This window comes from Tursiops truncatus, chromosome 2 (assembly GCF_011762595.2).
Source record: "Tursiops truncatus isolate mTurTru1 chromosome 2, mTurTru1.mat.Y, whole genome shotgun sequence".
NCBI lineage: Eukaryota > Metazoa > Chordata > Mammalia > Artiodactyla > Delphinidae > Tursiops > Tursiops truncatus.
The window spans coordinates 62,953,040-62,965,141 of record NC_047035.1 but is presented as its reverse complement, the minus strand read 5'-3'; the positions used below and the strand labels follow the sequence as shown (position 1 = coordinate 62,965,141).

The 12,102-nt window shown below is 38.2% G+C and overlaps 1 pseudogene; it reads right to left on the bottom strand.

Moving 5' to 3' along the window:
• Positions 1-4,047: 4,047 nt before the first annotated feature.
• LOC109548116 (coiled-coil domain-containing protein 50 pseudogene) lies at positions 4,048-5,208 on the bottom strand (annotated as a pseudogene).
• Between the last annotated feature and the right edge of the window lie 6,894 nt (positions 5,209-12,102).

Below are 12,102 nucleotides of genomic sequence, written 5' to 3'. Positions count from 1 at the left end.
AATATTCTGAATGGTATAAATTGAAATTGTTCTTGGAAACTTTCCTCTGTAAAATAATTTCATTAAGAGTGAGTCGGCTTGTGTGCAGACCTGCTTTCCTCACCCAGATCAATAGCCCTGTCCAAAACACAATGAAATATTTGATTAGCATAGAAAAATTTAAAAATTCAGCTTAGAAGAGAGCTGTACGACTTTTGCCAAAATTATGTCAAAAAACCCAATACTTTGCTCCCATTTTTTTTAAGTTTACAAAAATTTATTCATTTCCCACATGCATGGCTTGTATATTTGTAACACCAAAGATACAGAGCTTGTTTTGAGGTATGATATAGTGGGAACATAAATGAATTACTCAAGGGATTTGGGTTCTAGTTCCTCTCAGCATCAGTTTTTTCATTAGTAAAGTCAGGATAAGGTATGCTCTCAGTGATTTGTGAAATTCAGGAAATAATAGTGTTTTCAGTCGTGATCTTTAGAATTAGATAGATCTAAATTGGACCTTTGATTTTAAAACTTACTTTCTCAGGGATCTCTGGCATATAGTTTAGTCTCTCTGAGCCTCATTTTCCTCATATGTAAACCACATCATTAATTATGATAATTAGGTAAGAAATGGTATGGAAAGTTACTTTTAAAATGGCTGACACATCTTACAATGCTCCTCTCCTTTCCTTCATAGATTTTTTTTAACAACTTTATTGGAGTATAATTACTTTACAACGGTGTGTTAGTTGCTGCTGTATAACAGTGAATCAGCTATATGTATACATATATCCCCATATCCCCTCCCTCTTGAGCCTCCCTCCCACCCTCCCTATCCCACCCCTCTAGGTGGTCAAAAAGCACTGAGCTGATGCCCCCGTGCGATGCAGCTGCTTCCCGCTAGCTATCAATTTTATATTTAGTAGTGTATGTATGTCAGTGCTACTCTCTCACTTCGTCCCAGCTTACCCTTCCCCCTCCCCGTGTCCTCAAGTCCATTCTCTACGTCTGCGTCTTTATTCCTGTCCTGCCCCTAGGTTCTTCAGAACCATTTTTTCTTTTTCTTTTTTTTTTAGATTCCATATATATATATATTAGCATATGGTATTTGTTTTTCTCTTTCTGACTTACTTCACCCTGTATGACAGACTCTAGGTCCACCCACCTCACTACAATTAACTCAATTCATTTCTTTTTATGGCTGAGTAATATTCCATTGTATACATGTGCCACATCTTCTTATCCAGTCATCTGTCGATGGACGCTTAGGTTGCGTCCATGACCTGGCTATGGTAAATAGTGTTGCAATGAACATTGGGGTGCATGTGTCTTTTTGAATTATGGTTTTCTCTGGGTATATGCCCAGTAGTGGGATTGCTGGGTCATATGGTAATTCTATTTTTAGTTTTTTAACGAACCTCCATACTGTTCTCCATAGCGGTTGTATCAATTTACATTCCCACCAAGAGTGCGAGCAGGTTCCCTTTTCTCTACACCCTCTCCAGCATTTGTTGTTCATAGATTTTTTGATGATGGTCATTCTGACTGGTGTGAGATGATATCTCATTGTAGTTTTGATTTGCATTTCTCTAATGATCAGTGATGTTGAGCATTCTTTCATGTGTTTGTTGGCAATCCGTATGTCTTCTTTGGAGAAATGTCTATTTAGGTCTTCTGTCCATTTTTGGATTGGGTTGTTTGTTTTTTTGATATTGAGCTGCATGAGCTGCTTGTATATTTTGGAGATTAATCCTTTGTCAGTTCCTTCGTTTGCAAATATTTTCTCCCATTCTCAGGGTTGTTTTTTTGTCTTGTTCAGGGTTTCCTTTGCTTTGCAAAAGCTTTTAAGTTTCATTAGGTCCCATTTGTTTCTTTTTGTTTTTATTTCCATTTCTCTAGGAGGTGGGTCAAAAAGGATATGGCTGTGATTTATGTCATAGAGTGTTCTGCCTATGTTTTCCTCTAAGAGTTTTATAGTGTGTGGCCATACATTTAGGTTTTTAATCCATTTTGAGTTTATTTTTCTGTATGGTGTTAGGAAGTGTTCTAGTTTCATTCTTTTACATGTACCTGTCCAGGTTTCCCAGCACCACTTATTGAAGAAGCTGTTTTTCCCCATTGTATATTCTTGCCTCCTTTATCAAAGATAGGGTAACCATAAGTGTGTGGGTTTATCTCTGGGCTTTCTATCCTGTTCTATTGATCTATATTTCTGTTTTTGTGCCAGTACTATACCGTCTTGATTACTGTAGCTTTGTAGTATAGTCTGAAGTCCGGGAGGCTGATTCCTCCAGCTCTATTCTTCTTTCTTAAGATTGCTTTGGCTGTTCGGTGTGTTTTGTGTTTCCATACAAATTGTGAAATTTTTTGTTCTAGTTCTTGAAAAATGCCATTGGTAGCTTGATAGGGATTGCATTGAATCTGTAGATTGCTTTGGGTAGTATAGTCATTTTCACAATGTTGATTCTTCCAACCCCGAAACATTGTATATCTCTCCATCTATTTGTATCATCTTTAATTTCTTTCATCAGTGTCTTACAGTTTTCTGCATACAGGTCTTTTGTCTTCTTAGGTAAGTTTATTCCTAGGTAATTTATTCTTTTTGTTGCAGTGGTAAATGGGAGTGTTTTCTTGATTTCACTTTCAGATTTTTCATCATTAGTGTATAGGAATGCAAGAGATTTCTGTGCATTAGTTTTGTATCCTGCTACTTTACCAAATTCATTGATTAGCTCTAGTAGTTTTCTGGTAGAATCTTTAGGATTCTCTATGTATAGTATCATGTCATCTGCAAACAGTGACAGTTTTACTTCTTCTTTTCCAATTTGGATTCCTTTTATTTCTTTTTCTTGTTTGATTGCTGTGCCTAAAACTTCCAAAACTATGTTCAATAATAGTGGAGAGAGTGCGCATCCTTTTCTTGTGCCTATTGTGCTATTAGAGGAAATGGTTTCAGTGTTTCACCATTGAGAATGATGTTGGCTGTGGGTTTGTCATATATGGCGTTTATTATGTTGAGGTAAGTTCCCTCTATGCCTGCTTTCTGGAGAGTTTTTATCGTAAATGGGTGTTAAATTTTGTTGAAAGCTTTTTCTGCATCTATTGAGATTATCATATGGTTTTTATCCTTCAGCTTGTTAATATGGTGTATCACATTGATTGATTTGTGTATATTGAAGAATCCTTGAATTCCTGGGATAAACCCCCCTTTATCATGGTGTATGATCCTTTTAATGTGCTGTTGGATTCTGTTTGCTAGTATTTTGTTGAGGATTTTTGCATCTATGTTCAACAGTGATATTGGTCTGTAGGTGTCTTTTCTTTTTACATCTTTGTCTGGTTTAGTATCAGGGTGATGGTGGCTTCGTGGAATGAGTTTGAGAGTGTTCATTCCTCCCTCTGCTATATTTTGGAAGAGTTTGTGAGGGATAGGTGTTAGCTCTCTCTAAATATTTGATAGAATTCACATGTAAAGCCATCTGGTCCTGGGCTTTTGTTTGTGGGAAGATTTCTAATCACAGTTTCAATTTCAGTGCTTGTGATTGGTCTGTTTATATTTTCTATGTCTTCCTGGTTCAGTCTCAGAAGGTTGTGCTTTTCTAAGAATTTGTCCATTTCTTCCAGGTTGTCCATTTTATTGATATATAGGTGCTTGTAGTAATCTCTCATGATTCTTTGTATTTCTTCAGTGTCAGTCATTACTTCTCCTTTTTCATTTCTAATTCTGTTGATTTGAAACTTCTCCCTTTTTATCTTGATGAGCCTGGATAGTGGTTTATCAATTTTGTTTATCTTCTCAAGGATCATCTTTTTTTTATTATTTCTTATATTCTTTTATTCTGCATTGCATCCAAACATTGTGTTACTTTGATCATTATCTCCACAAGATTCTAATTGCTAAATAAAGCCTATTCCCTAGATATCAATTCTCCATACATAACGAAAATGGCATTTTATAGAGCTCTTAGATACTATATCCCAGGAAGCATATGCAGCATAAAGGTGGCCAATATTCAGAAGCTAGATTTTCTTGTACTGCCCAAGTGATCAGGAATAACCAAAACATTTTAAATGAATGAAAATTATTTATGGTCTAAAAAACACTTGAGGATAAATCTGAGGAATACAAAATATAGGAGAAAAAAATAAGCATGGAACGCATTCTGTATCATCCAGTAATTTTGCTACAGTGAGTCTGTTTTCAAGACAGGTTCCTAGGTTTTTACGGCTTATAATGTAAACCTTTATGAGAAGACTCTGACTTTGAGAAATGACGTGTGGAATTATGCTGGTTTGTAAAATGAGTGTAATCTGAATCCTCAGCCTCTGTCATGGTAGGTGGTAGTGGCCGTGCTGGCCTGTCATTCTTAGAATGGTGAGGTTCATCACTCTCTTTTGACTTTGAGTGTGCTGATTTAGCTGTCTTGGGCTTCCACTCGGGGTCATGCTTTCTTTTGTCCAAAGACGATTTCTCCCATTCCCTGGCTTTCCTGTAAGCTTTCTTTTCTTCAGCCATTAGAAGTCTAGCGATTTCCTCATCCTGAGCTACCTGAGCTCCTCTCCTGTCCACCTGGGTAGCCAAAATTTCTTCTTCTTGCAGTTTTCTGGCAATTTCAGCATCATACCATTTCTGACCCCCTGTTGGTCACTCGTGATGGAGTAGAGACCGCTTCCTTCATCAACCTGGGCTTCATTCCTCCATCTTCATAATAGTAACCATCACCATAAGTGTTGGCTCCAGGGGACTCTAGAAAGTGTTTTTTCGCTTTTTCTCTTCCTGTAACTCTTTTTCTTGCAAGAGTCGAGCTATGTCCTCATCCTTCTTCTCCTGAATGCGTCGTCTCTCGGCCTCAATAGCCAGCTTCTCCTGAATCTCCTGAGCAATTTCAGTCTTGTTGTTCACTGAGCTTTATGGAGACTGAGTAATCAACTTCCATGATTTTCCCATGCAATTCTACTTTACCTCTCCATGGTGCTAATCCGGGCTCCGAAGGCTCCGCTGCGCTCCCCTCCCTGCCCTCTCCTGCCGGTGGCCCTGGTGAGACCTGCCGAAGCCCCCAGGGGTCCGCTTCCACGAGAGCCGAGTCCCTGCCTGCTTCTGGTCACCTTGGCCTCGCCGCCGCCCCGCCCCACCCCGCGCGCCGGTGGGGAAGGGGCTCTGGCCGGGCCGAGGTTCGGGGGGGTGCAGGAGGTGGCCTGGGGGCGAGCGTGGCCCCCAAGAATCATCTTTTAGTATTATTGATCTTTGCTATTGGTTCCTTCTTTTCTTTTTCATTTATTTCTGATATGATATTTATGATTTCTTTCCTTCTGCTAACTTTGGGGTTTTTTTGTTTTTCTTTCTCTAACTGCTTTAGGTGTAGGTTAGGTTGTTTATTTGTGATTTTTCTTGTTTCTTGAGATAAGGTTGAATTGCTATAAACTTCCCGCCCAGAACTGCTTTTGCTGCATCCCATAGGTTTTTGGTCATCATGTTTTCATTGTCATTTGTTTCTAGGTATTTTTTGATTTCCGCTTTGATTTCTTCAGTGATCTCTCGGTTATTTAGTAGTGTATAGTTTAGCCTCCATGTGTTTGTATATTTTACAATTATTTCCTGTAATTGATATCTAGTCTCATAGCGTTGTGGTCACAAAAGATACTTGATATGATTTCAGTTTTCTTAAATTTACCAAGGCATGATTTGTCACCAAGATGTGATCTATCTTAGAGAATGTTCCATGAGCACTTGAGAAGAAAGTGTATTCTGTTGTTTTTGGATGGAATGTCCTATAAATATCAATTAAGTCCATCTTGTCTAATGTGTCATTTAAAGCTTGTGTTTCCTTATTTATTTTCATTTTGGATGATCTCTCCATTGGTGAAAGTGGGGCGTTAAAGTCCCCTACTATGTTTGTCGATTTCCCCTTTATGGCTGTTAGCATTTGCCTTATGTATTGAGGTGCTCCTATGTTGGGTACATAAATATTTACAATTATTATATCTTCTTCTTGGATTGATCCCTAGATCATTATGTAGTGTCCTTCACTGTCTCTTGTAATAGTCTTCATTTTAAAGTCTATTTCGTCTGATATGAGAATTGCTACTCCAGCTTTTTTTAAATTTCCATTTGCATGGAATATCTTTTTCCATCCCCTCACTTTCAGTCTGTATGTGTTCCTAGGTCTGAAGTGGGTCTCTTGTAGACAACATATATACGGGTCTTGTTTTTGTATCCATTCAGCCATTCTATGTCTTTTGGTTGGAGCATTTAATCCATTTACATTTAAGGCAATTATTGATATATATGTTCCTATAACCATTTTCTTAATTGTTTTGGGTTTGTTTTGTAGGTCTTTCCCTCCTCTTGTGTTTCCTGCCTAGGTAAGTTCCCTTAGCATTTGTTATAAACCTAGTTTGGTGGTGCTGAATTCCCTTAGCTTTTGCTTGTCTGTAAAGGTTTTAATTTCTCCGTGAAATCTGAATGAGATCCTTGCTGGATAGGGTAATCTTGGTTGTAGGTTTTTCCCTTTCATCACTTTAAATATGTCCTGCCACTCCCTTCTGGCTTGCAGAGTTTCTGCTGAAAGATCAGCTGTCAACCTTATTGGAATTCCCTTGTATATTATTTGTTTTTCTGTTGCTGCTTGTAATATTTTTTTCTTTGTATTTAATTTTTGATAGTTTGATTAATATGTGTCTTGGTGTGTTTCTCCTTGGATTCATCCTGTATGGGACTCTCTGCACTTCCTGGACTTGACTGACTATTTCCTTTCCTATATTAGGGAAGTTTTCAACTATAATCTCTTCCAATATTTTCTCAGACCCTTTCTTTTTCTCTTCCTCTTCTTGGACCCCTATAATTTGAATGTTGGTGTATTTAATGTTGTCCCAGAGGTCTCTGAGACTGTCTTCAGTTCTTTTCATTCATTTTTCTTTATTCTGCTGTGCAGTAGTTATTTCCACTATTTTATCTTCCAGGTCTCTTATCCGTTTTCTGCCTCAGTTATTCTGCTATTGCTTCCTTCTAGAGAATTTTTAATTTCATTTATTGTGTTGTTCATCATTATTTGTTTGCTCTTTAGTTCTTCTAGGTCCTTGTTAAACATTTCTTGTATTTTCTCCATTCTTTTTCCAAGATTTTGGATATCTATTATTACTCTGAATTCTTTTTCAGGTAGACTATCTATTTCATCTTCATTTGTTTGGTGTGGTGCGTTTTTACCTTGTTCCTTCATCTGCTGCATATTGCTCTATCTTCTCATTTTGCTTAACTTATTTACTGTGTTTGGGGTCTCCTTTTCGCAGGCTGCAGGTTTGTACTTGTTTTTGGTGTCTGCCCCCAGTGGGCAAGGTTGGCTCAGTGGCTTGTGCAGGCTTCCTGGTGGAGGGGACTGCTGCCTGTGTTCTGGTGGGTGGGGCTGGATTTTGTCTTTCTGGTGGGCAGGGCTGCGTCCATTGGTGTGTTTTTGGGTGTCTGTGAACTTAGTATGATTTTAGGCATCCTCTCTGCTAATGGGTGGGGTTGTGTTCCTGTCTTGCTAGTTGTTTGGCATGGGGCGTCCAGCACTGGAGCTTGCTGGCTTTGGGTGGAGCTGGGTCTTAGCATTGAGACAGAGATCTCTGGGAGAGCTCTCGCCGACTGATATTACGTGGGGCCAGGAGGTCTCTGGTGGTCCAATGTCCTGAACTCAGCTCTCCCACCTCAGAGGCTCAGGTCTGACACCGGGCCGGAGCACCAAGACCCTGTCAGTCACACAGCTGCCTTGAGTCATGTGTACTGTGTTTTGATGGTTTCAACACCACAGTGCTCTCTCAGGGCTGCCTACTTGAAGTAGCTTCCATTGTGGAAACTCCCTTCATAGAATTTTAACGGAGCAGTTTGTGTAATTGTTTAAAAATTTGCTCTCCCACTATCTTGTATCCCATCTTCTTGCAAAATACTCTGTACAAAATGCCCTCAGTAGGGCTTCCCTGGTGGCACAGTGGTTAAGAATCCGCCTGCCAGTGCAGGGGACACGGGTTCGAACCCTGGTCCAGGAAGATCCCACATGCTGCGGAGCAACTAAGCCTGTGCTCCACAAGTATTGAGCCTGTGTGCCACAACTACTGAAACGTGTGCACCTAGAGCCCGTGCTCTGCAACAAGCACTGCAATGCGAAGCCCAGGCACCACAATGAAGAGTAGCCCCCACTCACCACAACTAGAGAAAGCCCGTACGCAGCAACGAAGACCCAGTGCAGCGAAAAATAAATAAATTTATTTATTTAAAGAAAAAAAAAAGCCCTCAATAAATATCTGTTGTATGGAAGAATGATTGTCAGTTCCCCTCCCTTTCTCTTGCAAGGCACTCAGTAAATGTTTAGTAAATGAATGAAATAATTTTAGAAAATAAAAATTGTAACATATCATTAATAATAATTATATGGCTGGCTCACCTGAGGAAAAAAGGCAACACTATTGCAAAACAAAGTGGTATTAATGTAATTTAGAGATAGCATGCCCAGCCCACTGCCTGATTTTCTCTATAAAAGTATAAGCTCTCCCCACTGGAGACATATTTATTTTGAAAAGAAAAACTCAGAAAATTCTCTTTGAAATATTGCTTGTGGAAACTAGAATTCAAACTTAAGTTTACAATCATGAACATCCCAAGAAAAATATGTCATCATCAATCTCCCAAATGTGAGTGTTACATTACTATTTATTATAAAGTCAGGTTTATTCAAATTTAAGAGATTTTTAAAAATGAATAGATTTTTAAATAGACTTTATTTCTGTAGTTTAGTTTTAGGTTCACAGTGAGAGGAAGATGCAGAGATTTCCTGTATGCTCCCTCCCCCCACACATACACAGCCTCCCTCACTTAGCAACATTCCCCACGAGAGTGGTACATTTGTTACAGTTGGTGAACCTACATTGACATATCATTGTCACCCAAAAACCATAGTTTACATTAGGGTTTGCTTTTGGTGATACCCATTTTATGGGTTTGGACAAATGTATAATGACATGTGTCCACTATTATAGCATCATGCAGAGTATTTTCATAGCCCTAAATATCCTTTGTGCTCCACCTATTCATCCCTCCCTCTAACCCCTGGCAACCACTGATCTTTTTACTGAACAGACTTATTTTTTAAAACAATTTAAAATGTACAGGAAAATTGGGTCAATAGTATGAAGAGTGCCCATTTGCCCAACTGCTGCAGTTTCCCCTGTTATTAACATCTGATATTAGTATGGTATATTTATTACATTTAAAAAACCAGTAATGATATGTTATTATTAATTAAATTCCATAGTTTTATTTTTATCTAATGTCCTTTTTCTGTTCCATGATCTTATCTAGGATACCTTATTACATTTAGTTATTATTTCTCCTTAGGCTCCCTTTGGCTGTGATAATTTCTCATATTTTCCTTGGTTTTGATGACCTTAAGAGTTCTGAGGAGTACTGGTCAGGTTTATTGAAGGATGCCCTTCTACTGAAATTTGTCAGGTGTTTTTCTCATGATTAGACTAAGGTTTTGGTTTTGGGGGAGGAAGATCATGGAGGTAAAGTACCATTTTCCTCACATCATATCAATGGTACATGCTATCATCCTGACCTCCACTGTTGATGTTGACCTAGATCACCTGACGGAAGTATTGTCAGGTTTCTTTAATGTAAAGTGTTTTGTTTTGTTTTGTTTTTGGCTTTTCCATACCATACTCTTTGGAGGGAAATCACTGTGTGCAGTCATTATTAGCTGATTACATTTATTATAAAAGCTGTACATTTACTTCCAGTACTTTAGACATGGTATCTGCTTTAGTTTCATTACTTGTGAATGAGAAGGTTGAAATTCCAACTGTGTTGCAATAGTAACAGGAGAATGCTTACCAACTGAATCCTAATGAGACACGAATGGCAAGGAACTGAAGTTAGCAGTTAGAAAATTAAGAACCAAAAGAAGTGATCAAGAGAGAGACCAGCAGTTCTCAAAGCTCTTTGTCTCAGGATCGAAATTATTGACGACCCCCAAAGAGCTTTTGTTAATTTATTACATTATTAAAAATTAAACCTGAGGAAACTACAAAATCCGGATGAAAGAAATCAACTATATAAATAAGTGGAGAGATATTTCATGTTCATGGAACGGAGCATTCAATTTTTTAAAGATGTCAATTCTTCCCAACTTGATCTATAGAGTAAACACAATACAAATCAAAATTCCAGGAAGCTATTTTGTAGGTATCAACACACTGATTCTAAAATTTATGTGGAGGGACTTCCCTGGTGGTCGAGTGGTTAAGATTCCGAGCTTCCATTGCAGGGGGCGTGTTCAATCCCTGGTCGGGGAACTAAGATCCCGCATGCCGTGCAGTGTGGCCAGATAAATAAATAATAAAAAAATTAAAGTTTATGTGGAAAGGCAAAAGATCCAGAATAGATAACACAACACTGAAAAAGAATAAAGTTGCTACAACCTGATTTCAAAACTCACTATACAACTATAGTAATCAAGAGAGTGTGGTACTGGTGAAAGAATAGACACAGCAATCAATGGAACAGAATACGGAGCCCAGAAATAGACCACACAAATATAGTCAACTGGCATTTGACAAAGGAGCAAAGGCAATTCAATGGAGAAAAGATAATCTTTTCAACAAATGTGCTGAAACGAGTGACATCCACATGCAAAAAAATAAGCCTAGACACAGACCTTACACCTTTCACAAAAGTTAACTCAAAACGGAGGATACATAAAAGTAAAGTGCAAAACTGTAAAACTACTAAAAGAAAACAGAAAATCTAGGTGAGCTTTCATTTGGTGATGAGGTTTTAGGTATAGCACCAAAAGCATAACCCATGACAGAAAAAAATTGATGTTAGATTTTATTAAAATTAAAGTTTCTGCTGTGGGAAAGACACGGTTAAGGGAATCACAAGATAAGCCATAGACTTGCAGAACACAAATCTTTGCAAAAAAGCCATAGCCTTGCAAACACAAATCTTTCCAAAACTCATATCTAAAAAAAGACTTGTTTAAAACATGTTGGGTTGGCCAAAAGTTTCGTTCGTTTTTTTCTGCAAGATGGCTCTAGTAGCACTTAGCTGTCTTTAACTTCATTCGAAACAATTTTGTTAGATTGTATTGTGACAGCTGTTATATCAGTGTGCATTTAAAAAAAACTTATCGAAATTGGTGAATTTTTGTGTAATCATTTTAATATTGAAGATGGAAGAAAAAAGCAACATTTTTGGCATATTATGCCTTTTGAGAAAGGTAAAAAAGCAACTGAAACACAAAAAAGATTTGTTCAGTGTATGGATAAGGTGCTGTGACTGATCGAACATGTCAAAAGTGATTTGTGAAGTTTCATGCTGGAGATTTCTCGCTGGACAATGCTCCAGGCTCGTTTAGAACAGTTGAAGTTGATAGTGATCAAATTGAGACGTTAACTGAGAACAATCAACGTTATACCATGCGGGAGATAGCCGTTATACCCAAAATATCCAAATCAAGCATAGAAAATCATTTGCACCAGCTTGGTTATGTTCATTGCTTTGATGTTTGGGTTCCACATAAGTTAAGCAAAAAAAACCTTCTTGACCATATTTCCACGTGCAAGTCTCTACTGAAACATAATGAAAATGTTCCGTTTTTAAAACAAAATGTGATGGGTGATGAAAAGTGGCTACTGTACAATAATGTCGAATGGAAAAGATCATGGGTGCAAGCGAAATGAACCACCACCAACCACACCAAAAGCTGGTCTTCATCCAAAGAAGGTGATGTTGTGTATATGGTGGGATTGGAAGGGAGTCCTCTATTATGAGCTCCTTCTGGAAAACCAAACGATTAATTCCAACAAGTACTGCTCCCAATTAGACCAACTGAAAGCAGCCCTTGACGAAAAGCCTCCAGAATTAGTCAACAGAAAATGCATAATCTTCCATCAGGATAATGGAAGACAGCATGTTTCTTTGATGACCAGGCAAAAATTGTTACAGCTTGGCTGGGAAGTTCTGATTCATCTGCTGTATTCACTAGACATTGCACCTTTGGATTTCCATTTATTTAGGTCTTTACAAAATTCTCTTAATGCAAAAAAGTTCAATTCCCTGGAAGACCGTCAAAGGTACCTGGAACA